At 45.9% G+C, this 12876-nt stretch overlaps 1 long non-coding RNA gene across 1 annotated transcript; it reads left to right on the top strand.

Annotated features, from left to right (window-relative positions):
- Positions 1 to 9610: 9610 nt before the first annotated feature.
- Positions 9611 to 11763, top strand: LOC136290292 (uncharacterized). Its single transcript, XR_010721076.1, has 3 exons — positions 9611 to 9856; positions 10095 to 10273; positions 10974 to 11763. It is a non-coding gene; the product is annotated as an uncharacterized lncRNA (long non-coding RNA).
- Positions 11764 to 12876: the final 1113 nt, after the last annotated feature.

Raw genomic sequence — 12876 nt, 5'->3', positions numbered from 1 at the left:
CCTTTAGGGAGTTAGCTAGAAGGTTCTGTGAGTTTCTCATTGTAATTGGCTCAGTGCCAGCACAAGGGCATGGATTGGGTTCCAAGAGTGTAACTCAAAGCCTCTTGGTGATCTTATTGGCTGCAAGACAGGTTTTCCCTCCTAGAACATTCAGTATTTAGGAAGGAGCAAAAAAGTAAGTAAAGGCTTTTTGGGGTGTCTTAGCAAGGTGTCAGAGGTTTTCTTAGACACCTGTGTGTGGCTTTATTATTTGTTTTCTGTAATGTTTGTTATTTTGATATTTTTCCTTATAAAACCTATTGATTTACAAAACACCTCTGAGGAGCAGTCTTGCTAATTAATTATAGCCACTTCTCTGTAGAAGGCTGGTCCCTCAGAGACTGATATATTAGCATGTGGCTTATTACACTCTGGCCATGTGCTACTCAGTATAAATGTCGCCCTTTATCCTCCAGACACCCTCAGGCTCACGTTCTCTGTTCTCTCTCCTAATAGACAGGCTCCCCTTCAACGTTACCACTAGCTTGTTTTGCTTCAAGGGATGAGGAACTCGCCCACTATATGCCAGTGGTACATCGCCCATGTTCTGTCGCCCGTGAGGGAACTGTTCCATGAAGCAATAATTTTACATTACATGGATGACATCCTGGTTTGTGCCCAAAATCAGACTTACCTAAACACAGTACTTAAAAGAATAAGGGCCATCAAAGGATCTGGATTCAAAATCCATGAAGACAAAATCCAACACACTTGCCCCAAGACCTACCTAGGACTCTGAAACCATGAGTGGAATGTTGTACCCGAGCAACTGACCATCTGGGACGACCCAAAGACCCTGCGAGATCTCCACCAGCTTTGCGAGTCCATCAACTGGGTACATCCCCTGCTGGGAATAATGACGGAGGACTTTGCACTGCTTTTCAACCTGCTCCACAGAAGCGAGGACCTGGATTCACTGTGCACCATCACGCCACAGGCTCGGGAGTCCATCACCAAGGTACAAGAGGCCGTGCCTTCATGCCAAGCCCATCAATTTGAGCCCAGCTTGTCCTTACAGTTAGCCATTTTAGGTATGGCCCTTTTTTTAGGTAAGCTGACTTTTTCATGGCTTGGTCTTTCAGTGGGATGCCCAACTGAAAGATCCTCTGTTAATTATAGAATGGGTCTTTCCATACAACCAGCCAACAAAAACTATTACCGTCCCTCAGGAATTAATGGTGGAACTCTTTTAAAAAGCTAGAGCTTGCCTCTGCACTCTTGCGGGGTGTGAATTCACATGTATTTACCTCCCACTGAATACTGGGTATCTGGAACATTTGCTCCAGACCATTAAGAGCCTCCAGTTTGCTCTCGATGGCTACACAGGGCAAATTTCAATTCATCTGCTAATAGCTTATTAGCTTATAAGCTATTTGATTTAACTTTCAATCTGGTTCCAAAATTAATGCAAAGCAGAACACCTCTCAAAGCTTTGACCATTTTCACTGACGGCTCAGGGTCATCCCACAAGTCAGTGGGGATTTGGAGAGATCCCAAGACCCAGAAATGGGAGTCTGATGTCCAAGTGGTAGAAGGATCCCCAAAAGTTGCAGAATTAGCACCTGTCATCAGAGCTTTTGAGAGATTCCAAGAATCTATCCATTTGGTCACCAATTCAGCCTACATAGCTGGTGTAGCTATGAGAGCCGAACATTCCTTTTGAAGGGAGGCCTCCAATCCAAATTTACATTGCTTGCTTTCTAAGCTAATCTATCTTATCTCCCACAGAAAGCAACCATTCCATATAATGCATGTGAGGTTACACACCAACCTCCCAGGTGCTGTCACTGAGGGAGACAGGAGAGCAGACATACTAGCCATGTCTGCTGAATCTGCCAACATCCCGGACATCTTTGCCCAAGCAAAGTTATCGCAAGCATTTTACCACCAGAATGTCCCAGCTCTCGTAAGGATGTTCCATCTCTCCAGAGAGTAAGCCAGAGCCATTGTGGCCTCATGCCCCAGTTGTCAAATTTATCAGATTCCCTCTGTGGGTTCCAGAGTCAACCCCCGAGGCCTGAACAGCTGCCAGCTTTGGCAGACTGATGTGACCCATTTCCCATCCTTCGGAAGACAAAAGTATGCACGTGTATCTTTAGACACATTTTCAGGAGCAGTGTTTGCTTTAGCCCACGGAGGGAAGAATGTCAAACTTACCATCAGGCATTTTCTCCTTGCGTTTGCCACCTTGGAAGTTCCTGAGCAAGTTAAAACAGATAATGGCCCTCCTTACTCCTCCAAACAACTTAAGACTTTTTTCAATCAGTGGGGAATAAAACACTTCACAGGCATACCTCATTCTCCAACAGGTCAATCAATTGTCTAAAGGACTCACCAGTCCATCAAGCGAGTCCTTGATTGGCAGCGAGGAGGAACAGAGACCATGTCTCCCATTTAGAGGCTCTATAAAGCTCTCTATGTTATTAACTTTCTAAGTTGTTCTTCCTCAGAACCAAATTCCCCAGTACTCCAGCACTTCTCCAATTCAGCTTGAGCTAAGTTCAATGAGAAACCACTGGTACTGATCAAAGATCCAGAGACCCAACAAATATCAGGGCTGTTAAAGTTGATCACCTGGGGGAGAGGGTATGCCTGTGTTAAAATGCCATTCAGCCCGAGATGGCTCCCAGGGAAAAACATAAAACCCTACTTAGGCCCTGCAAACACTGCTCCCACAAACAATAACCAAAGTGTGTCTGAGACAAATACAGGTCAACCAAAGAATCAAAGAAGCACACCCTGGAGACAGAGGCAACTTCGACCCCGACAACAGCTTAAATCGAATTGTCCTATCACAATGTCACAGACGAAGCACAACTCCAAACATGACTCAACCTAAAACAAGCCTTCTTCAAGTTTAACAAGTTGCTCCTAACAAAATATTTCCCCCAAAACCCTACCTCCCTCATATCCCAGTTCCTTCTTCCTTTCCCTAACCCAAACTTCCCTAAACCCTCTTTCCCACCCCCTCCCACAGTTTTTAATTAATAAAGAAGGGAAAAACAGAATGGGAAGAGGGAAGGCAAAAAAACTCTCTTTACAAGTTAACAGCTCTGGTTTATATTTCTATAACAGAAGCATCCTACCACCAGAATGACTAATACTGCTTCCAGCATAATCCTCCTAATTCTATGGACACTTGCAAGGCCACCGATGGCAATTGTGTGGCTGTCAGCACAACCCAAAGAAAATGTATGGGTCACCTTAGCCAAAGCAGCAAAACAGGATACCCTGTGCCTGTCTGTCACCAGCCCTGATGACCCATTTTCCACCTGTTTAGTAGGGCTGCCTGCAGATGTGTGGCCAATAACTGAGGATACTATCTGTAGTATGCAGGGTGATCTCCCGAAAGGCAAAGTAACCCCGTTGGACTATTGGGATCACTGGCCCCCAAAATTACTTCATGCACCACAAGAGCCACAAGAGTTAGAAATCCTTGGCTCTGTTAAAATGGATTATTGTGTCAAGTGTTTTTATAGTCCCAGATGGAAAACCTGGCAACCAACAACATGGATTGAAGTGGAGAATAATAGGAAGGTTGTCAGAAAAGATGTATCTCCAGATTACCGAGTGGGCAAAAATCAGACTCAATGATGTAACTACACCTCATCCCTAACCTCGTGGTCCAGTGAACACCCACTCCAACTGCCTCAGTTTTCTCATTTGTGGAGATACAGCATGGTCAGGTGTCCCCTCCCATTTTAAAGGTGGCCCTTGTAGCATTGGTAGGCTTACTTTGTTGGCACCAAATATCAAATTAGTACACAAGAGAAAAAGTAAAGCAAAAAGATCTATTCATTATTTTGAAGCGGATTGTAAAGATGACATCACTTACTAGAGTTGAAGTAAAAGGATGGCAGCTTCAGTGTTACTTCCTTGGGTAGCTGCTGCAAAAGTATTACACCAATTAGACCATCTTGGGTGCCTCTTAAGTAAAAAAACCAATGCTACTTCCACAGTACTTAGTGGTCTACTTTCCGATGCCAAGACCATCAGACACGCCACCCCACAACTGGTTCTCCCCTGAATCCCTCGGCCAATTGGCTCAGATGTTTTACCCTGCCCCCTGCCTTCCCTATATACAGGAAACCCCTGTTCCCTCTGACTTTTTGGTTCTTCATCACTGGACCCCTTGGAAGAAGAAGCTGAATAAAGCCTCCTGTGGAACTCCATACAAAGGCTGAGTCTCTTCCTTCAGCTTCACCCCAAAGAGCTGGTTTCACTGAAGAGCTTGAAATCATTCAGTGACAGCAGATACACCTGTGCCTCTGGGACATCCTTCTACGGATACTTCTCCAGGAATGTCATGGTGCTCTGACGACCACTGCCCATGTCTTGGTTTGGGAAGACAGGTATCTGCCAGGTGATAAAAAAAAACAACTGCAGTTTCCTTTGGGATGGAGAGTGTAAACCCCCCCCTGCCCTTCTTTTTCTTTTTCAATTATAAATTACAATCAGAGGCTCTTTGGCAAAGATTTGGGAAATAGGAATAGCAGTTCTTTACTAGTATGTATTACAAAGCAAACAAACACAAAAAAACCCCCACCAAACAACTACAGCATTAATAACAAACGAAAACAGTACCAAGAACCTTGAGGGCTTTGTTTCACAAAACCCAGGGCAGTTTGGTTTCGGTGTCCCTGCAGAATCCTCAGAGCACCAAGCTGAAACAGTGGAAAAGTTCCGGGCTGGTAGCTGGGAAGGCAGGGTGTCCCGGCAGGCAGGGGCAGGATGTCCCGGCAGTGCAGGTGGTGCAGGGTCACACTGTAGCAAGGGGAGCAGCGCCGAAGAAGCCGAAGGCGAAGCAGAAGTGGCCCAGCTCCCGCGGGTGGCAGAGAAAACTCAGAATTCAGGCCGAACCGGTGATAGTAGATTTCCCAGGACTGGATCCCTTTGGCCACAGTGAAACTTTTCCAGCCAGCAACAGCCGTTCCCTCTCTCCCCGAACACAGAAAAAGAAAAGCCCGCAGCTGCCTCAAGCTCTGTCTTTTACCTGCATTATCTCCCCCTTCCACCTTTGTCGACCTCTTTGTTTCGGTTAAGTACTCTCAAGTATCCAACACTTGGTCTCCTTGGTAACTTATGGGGAAAAAATTCTTTAGAGAAAGAAGGAATAAACCTAACCCCCAACAGCCCACCACGACAAGAAGTCCCTAGGTGAACAATGGAAGTCAAACAGAGACCTGAGCCAACCCCATCCAAGCCCTGGGTGCAGACACATCACTGGCCAGAGATCAGGGCAGTGCAGAGATCCCAACCAATTGGCTATCCAAGCCTGGGAAGTTCAAACTCCCTATAAAAAAAAAAAAAAATGTGCTGTTTACTGATGACCCTTGGTGTGTACTGTGTCGTGTGCCAGTCTCCAGCCCATGACCCTCGCATGAGCCTCCCCATGTGAGGAAATCACCCATTTCTGCGTACAGAGCAGGGGAGACAAAAAACTGGCATGGGAGTTGGAAAAATGAAAAGCTGCCAAAAAAACCCCAGCGAGCAGAGCTGTTTGTGCTAGAAAACCACTCAAGGTCAGAATCCTTCTGTACTTTCCCCTGAAAATAGAAGAAAACAGCTGTCAGAGCCATGGGGGGATGGAACTCCGTGCAGGAACATCCAACTTTGAAGGTATGGCCATTTCTTTTAGAAGAATGGGAGGTAGAATATAATTGAGAGATATTGTTAGCTTTACTAACATATGCTAAGAACCATGCATTGGACACAACTAAAGAGGCTGCCCTTGATTTGAATACTTGGACGTGAAATGGCCAAATTATAATTAAACCAGCCTCCAGAGGTGACAAAAAAGCAATCAAAATTATAAAGCCCTGGAAACTTATTTTAGACTTGATATGTGTTAAATCCTGGGGCACATGGCAAGGACTGGACGCTGGAGGAGATAGCAGAGGGATTGAGCACCCTTCCAAGCTTGCAGTGGAGATGGCTGGATGAAATGGCCACCCCACACGGCCGCACCGCCGTGAATGCACCCTCTGCACTGGCACCTTTCCCTGGTGAGCCACCTTACACCCCCGCCCCCACGTGGCAGGGCCCCGGAGGGTGAACAATCTGTGGCAGGTGACCATGAGCCAGATTATGCAATCAGCCCACGTGGTAGGGCCCCAGTGTGTGGCAAAATGGAGGGGGGTGGCAGGGCCCTGGCAGCAGGCAGAGGCATGGCAAGAGGTGAAGGTGCGCCCATGCCTGGATGCTGTGTGGGGCCGGAGGGCCCTGTGTCTGAGCCCGGATGATGTGTGGTGCTGGAACACCCCATGCCTGCACCACGGAGATGCTGTGTTGCAGTGGAGCAACCTGTGCCCAGATGCTGTGTGGCACCGGAGCCAGGGTGCTGTGCGGTGCTGGAAAGCCCTGTGCCCACACCGTGGGGCTGCTGTGCTGGACTAAATTGCCCCGTGGCTGCATGGAGCTGCTGTCCTGGGTCGGACCATGCCACCATTTTAGCTGAGAAGCTTGTGACTTTGGCTCAGCCCTATGCAGCTCCTGGGACCGTACCCCCCCCCCCCCCCAAGCTGCCCACACCTCTTATCACCATGGAAACGCCTGGACCACCCCTGTCTGGAGCTGGTTGGGCTCAGCCAACAAACCACGCCCACAGTCCTGCCTCTGCTGGCCACGCCTGCCTGCCCCTGCAACGTGAGGGTGGGGCCTGAGATGATGTCGCTACAGGTGCCCAGATGTTGTTACTACATCATACTCAGAAATACACTGGAACCAGGAAATGCCAACGCTATGGTGCTGGACCCTCTCCCACACCCAGTCCCAGCCCCACTCCTGCTGCTGCCATGGCACCATCACATCCATAGACAAGGCTTGCACAACCTGAGGGAACCACATCGCTAATGAATACACGAGACCCCCACAGAGGGAACGCAAGTCTTTGTCCTGACACTAGCTTTGGAGAACAAGCCCCTGCAACCCTGCCTGCACCAGCTCCAGTCCCATTGCTGTTCCGGTTGGAAGCCATCCCCACTCGCAACCCGGTGATCTTCTGGATGGAGGTAAAACTACAAGAGATAGAATGTGGGGATGTAGAGGAGGCTGAACTAATTTCTGTACCCATGTATTCACCATCATCAGAAGACTGGTGGTGGAGAGGGGAGCAATTGCAACATTTCCAGTTTTACAAGGTAATGGCACAACACTCTACAAGTACCTTACCTTTTAATTGGCATATCCTTTCAGAGCTACGCCAGCTGGCTGCTAAACACGGGCTAGGGTCACCTGCTGTTGCAAATATGCTTCGATTTATAACTGCTAGTGAATTAACCCGCTATGATATGAAGCAAATTGCAAAATTACTCTGTACTCCAGTGCAATATATGATGTTTGAATCAGCCTGGAGATCTTATGCAGAGGACCAGGGACTGCAAAATTCAAGAGCTTTGCAGCAGGACCCATGTTTTGGGGCAGGGATTTCCCAGCTTTTGGGACTGCCTCCCATGGAAGACCCACAAACCCAAGCATGCCTGAACCCCTTAATCCTAGCCCAAGCAAAGCACTTAGCAATGTGAGCTCTAACTAAAATTACAAATATGTCTGTGCCTACCCAAAGTTATTCAAATATAAAACAAAACCCCAGCGAATTATATATGCAATTCATAGAATGTTTGTAAGATGCTATGGAAAAACAGCAAACAATGAAGCAAGGAGCCAATTAATACTACAGTTAGCATGAGACAATGAAAACAAGGACTGTAGAAAGATTATAGATGCATTACCTAAAGAGAATCTATCCCTAGAGGATATGATAAATACATGTGCTAAGGTTGGGACTGGATCTCACTACATGGATTTGTTAGCTAATACTATTACAGCTGCTGTTAAACAAACACCACATTGCTACAAATGTGGACAACAAGGCCATGTGCAGCCAAACTGTCCACACCAGTCCATACCACAGGAGACACTTCAAGAGCAGAGGGGTATGAATATAAACTGCAACCAATGTGGGAGATTTGGTCATGCAACCAAGGTATGCATGTCTAAATTTCATGTTAATGGTCAATCTCTCAAGAACCAGGGAAACGGGAAATCAAGCACGAAAGGAAAACTTGTGATGACACTATTTTACCACCATCCAGTACAAGCCTGTGTGACCAACTCACAGCCAGGACAATAGGATCAGCTGGCATGGATGTATCTACCTCAATCCCAATAACCATAAACTCGTTACAGGTACATAAAGTCCCTCTTGAGGCCCAGCGACCCACAGGGAGAGCACTGAGTGCTTCTTCCAGGAAGATCTAGTGCCACGCTGCAAAGTATCTTTGTGCACCCTGGTGTTATAGAGGCTGACTTTACAGGACAAATACAAGCCATGGTATCAACCCCTACTCCACCCATGACTATCCTTGCTAAAACCAGAATTGCTCAGCTCATTCAAGTCTTCTGTCCCCAGAACAAATTTGAGGGAGTGAGGACACCAAGGCTTCAGATCAACAGGAGAGCCCCAAGTGTGCTGGGCTCAGGTTGTCGGTGATCAAAGACCTAATATGGTTTGTACTGTTACGATGCCTCAAGCAAAGCCTTCGCAGATAAAGGTCAGTGGGATGATTGACACAGGGGCATATGTCACCATCATCTCTGCCCACACTTGGCCTCCATCATGGCCCACCAAGCCTGTGGGATCCACTGTTGCTGGCCTTGGAGGGACCACACAGAGCTGTTTGAGCAGCAAACCTGTTTTGGTAAAAATTCCTAAGGGACAAACAGCTGCCATTCGACCTTACATCACTGCAGCACCACTTAACCTACGGGGAGGAATGTTCTGTCTGCATAGGGAGTCCAGGTGGGGACAGATTTTTAACAGGGGCCACTGTATTAGAGGGCCTATACTACAAAGTATCCTACATTGGCTCTTAAAGTGGCTTAGTACTCAACCTGTGTGGATACCGCAGTGATCCATTGAAAAGGAGAAACTATAGACACCCTGAAAACCCTGGTCCAGGAACAACTGTTTCAAGGACACTGTAGAGGCCCATGGGCCTGTGAGAGAAGCTTTGTTGGAGTCCAGGGTATCCCTCTGGATGCCCTGGCAGGTCACAGACCTCGACAGAGAGGTTTGGGACCCAAGCAAGAGGGTTTGAGATCTGTACAAGAGGGTTTGAATCCTGGGCAGGGGAGTGTGGAGCCAGTCCAGGGGGGTTGGAGACCCTGGCACAGAGCCCAGAGAGACACAGTCTTTGACTTCAGTGCATGGAAAAAGCTTTTAACACTGAGAGAAGAATTACAAGTCACAAAAGTGTGACAGACAGTAGTGTAGTGTGTCACAGGGTGGAAAATTTTGTAGTTTTAGGGTTCTTAGTATGTAGGTGCAGGGGGACAAGATGGAGGATTTAGGGTGGTGCCCTGAGTCCTTCCTTCTTCTCCCCTGTCCTCCATCTTCTGGTGATGGTGGCACAAAGTAGTTAAAGGAGATTGGGTCAGAGTAGAGTTGACCTTTTAGTATAGGTAATAGGCATTGGCACGTAATTGTAAATGATATACACGTAGTTATCTGTATAAAAGGTAGCGACCTCCCATCGTGTGGGGAGTCGTCCTGTGTCTGAGCAGCTGTGAACATCTCAGCCGGGCACAGAGAACATTGTAAGATAAGGAAATAATAAACAATGCGAGAAACCAAGAAAAATAAGACCTTGAGAACTCCACTTCTTTCTTGCGATCTGGCTCAGGGCCTTTCAGAGGGCAAAAAAGACTCGAACCACCACCTCAATCTCGGGCAAAAGAAAACCAAACCTGAGAAAGCTTCAGGGGCAATGCCCTGGAAGAATGTCCCATAGGCCCTGGGAAAGCCTCACCACATAAGGTGAGGCAAAAAGCTTCCCCCACAGTACTCTGTAGCACCATGATAATTTACCACCGTTCCATTCTGCCCATTGGCCCATTTGCCTTACCCACTTTTGTTTATCCTTATATGTCCTGATTCTAGAAAGTTCTCCCTTCCCTGTTTCCCCATTGGCTTTTGTATCCCTGCTTGTCTGCCCCTGTATTCCCTATTGGCTGCTAACCTTTGCCCCACTTACTCTCTGCCCCTGTACCCTCAGATCATTGGCCCTTGATGCCTTGCTCCACCTCCACGTACCCTGTACTGAACCCTGGACACTCCTTTGAACCCTTGTCTTCTGTCCCTGGATCCCTTCGGCATGTGGTCTAAGAAACTCTGCTGGAACTCCATAGAGAAGACCCTTCCTGCCTTTCACTCACTGACTGCTGTCTGTGGGGGGTATGTGTAGAAATCGTGATTACTTGTGTGCCTGCCTGAGTGGCTTCCCGACAGGACACATAGAGCCATCTATGAGCCCTTGGAACACCCTGGTATTTGATACATTTCATAGAAAATGAGCCATTTCCTACAGCTCTGGGGTGTGTCACACCACACAGATATTCCCCACTTAGCAACAGGACAGGCGATCGTTGAGAGAGCACATGGCACTTTAAAACAAATATTTGAAAAACAAAAGGCAGGAATGTGTGGTGAATCCCCACAGAGCAGGGTAGCTAAAGCTATCTATACATAATCATGTGAGAATATTAAAAATACTCTCAGATGATTTAGTGTATAGATACTCTATATAAATATACTCTATATAAATTTTAAAAATAGATAAAATAAAATATGAAAGATATAAATTATATAAATATAAATATAAAATATTGTGTATATATATATATATATATATATATATATATATATATATATATATAAAAGTATACGCTATGTAAATAAAACTCTCCATATAAATACCCTCAGACCCAGTTATTTTAAATCACTTTCTATCACTACAGTCATTTGGCGATGATCAGTTGCCCAAACCCAAGGTAATGGTACAAGATCTCATCACCAATAGATGGGGAGGCCCATGGAATCTCATTACCCAGGTACAGGGTTTCCTGTGTCTCCTGTTTTGCTTGTGTTTCCACAGGCACCAGAACACATTGGGTACCTGCCAAATGTGTCCGTCCTGCCCTACATCTTGTCTGGGACCACAGGCAGCATCCTCCTGATGGTTTGTCAACAGACGTCACAGAGCCGTGTGTGGAACCGTGATAGAAGTAACTTTTTCACCTACCTCATGAGATCTGGGACTCTTGAAGTGACAGTTCTTTTAAGGGTTCTATTTGTTTACAAACTGTATTTTCTGTTTTCAAATTGTTTTTCTGGTAGATGGGGTTTTTTAACAGTTCTAAGGGTTAAATGGTTTCTTGTTTTAGTGTCAAGTTGTAACTTCTAAGCAATTAACCTGTGACATGGTAGCCTGAAAGGTGTGATATTAGTGAATCTCACCTGATAGCTCCTGGAAGTGAGTGCTGCAATTCCAGTGGTACATGGGACACATCACTATCTGAGGGGAATTAGGTTTGTCAAAAACCTCATTCAAATTAGACCCTTGCTGTCTTCTATCACCCTATCTGCAAAGGGCCCTTTGCAGATAACAGAGAACACTCTGCATTTTTTTAAATAAAAACGAAGCGAGGAATTGTTGCAGCATAGCTGGTCTGTAGCTGGACAAAATTAATCTGGTCATAACAAATCCAATTTGGCTAACCTCGCTTGTTCTAGAAACAAGTCCCTAGGTGAACAATGGAAGTCAGAGACCTCAGCCAACTCCATCCAAACCCTGATGCAGACACATCACTCACCAGAGATCTGGGCAGTGCAGAGATCCCAACCAATCAGCTATCCAAGCCTGGGAAATTCAAACTCCCTATAAAAAGGAGCTCTGAACAATAAAATGTGCTGTTTACTGATGACCTTCAGTGTGTACTGTGTCATGCGCCTGTCTCCAACCAACGACCTGCACATAACAGCACTGCAGGATGATTTCAATCAGGTGTCCTTTTTGATGATGCCTGAACCAAAGTACTGTCACTCAGTCAGAAGGGGTGCATCCATCATAGGGATATTGCATTATATTAAAAAAATGTGACCATCAGTGGTATCAGCATTGTATAGAAGCTTTGTGGTCTCCTAGGTTGCTGGTGTCAGCATCTAAAGTCTGAGTGCAGGGATGTGCTGGAGCACTGCACTGGAAAAATATTTTTCTCCAACTGAAAGACTTGCGTTAGGCAGAGTAGCCTGCGTTCTTTATACCTCCTCTCCCTCAGAGAAGATAATGGGATTTTCCTCACAGGACGGTAGAGACAATGGGTCTGTTAATAGCCACCTGATGAAGGAACATCTTCTCTAAAGCATATAGCTTACCCAATTGTGTGATAAAAACTCTTGGGAAGAGTGTAAAAGTTAAAACTGCCCTGTCCTTGTTTAAGTAATGGATGGTATGGTGATTCCTACCACAGATGAAAGCACTAGGAGCTCTTGCAGCTCAAACAAGAGGCAGCTGGGGAGTTGAGGCTGAAGGACTGGGAATTCTAATTATGAAGAAAAAGTTATGAAGTTATTCTTTCTTTCAGAAAGAGAGAACAAAAGATGATGGAGTAACAATAGAAATCAGAGTCCAGGAGCAACATAATATAAAGCTAAAGAGAATATTAATTCCTATCTTTAATTATAGGGTTTTTTTGAAGTACAGGTGAAACTAACAAAGGGAAGTGATTATTAACACAGACAAAACCTTCAAGCAATCTGGAAACCAGTATTAGACATGAGAATGGCAAAAAACCCAGCAGAATATGAACAGACATGGGGATCATCTCCAAAGTGCTGTTATGAATTAGGGCATGTCCAAACTCATTTAATTTCCTCAGCTCCTTCATACTTGTGGAACCTCACCTACACAAAAATTTAAAAGGAGGCTGTATGATTATTGATGTTTTCCCAAACTGTGTGTCTGACAGTCTTGTCTCTGTGTTCCCTAACTGTAGTAG

Source organism: Chamaea fasciata, unplaced genomic scaffold, assembly GCF_029207755.1.
Source record: "Chamaea fasciata isolate MVZ Bird 193981 ecotype frontalis unplaced genomic scaffold, bChaFas1.0.hap1 SCAF_5, whole genome shotgun sequence".
Lineage (NCBI taxonomy): Eukaryota > Metazoa > Chordata > Aves > Passeriformes > Sylviidae > Chamaea > Chamaea fasciata.
Note: the sequence above shows the minus strand (reverse complement) of the source record. Positions and strands in the feature narration are given on the sequence as shown.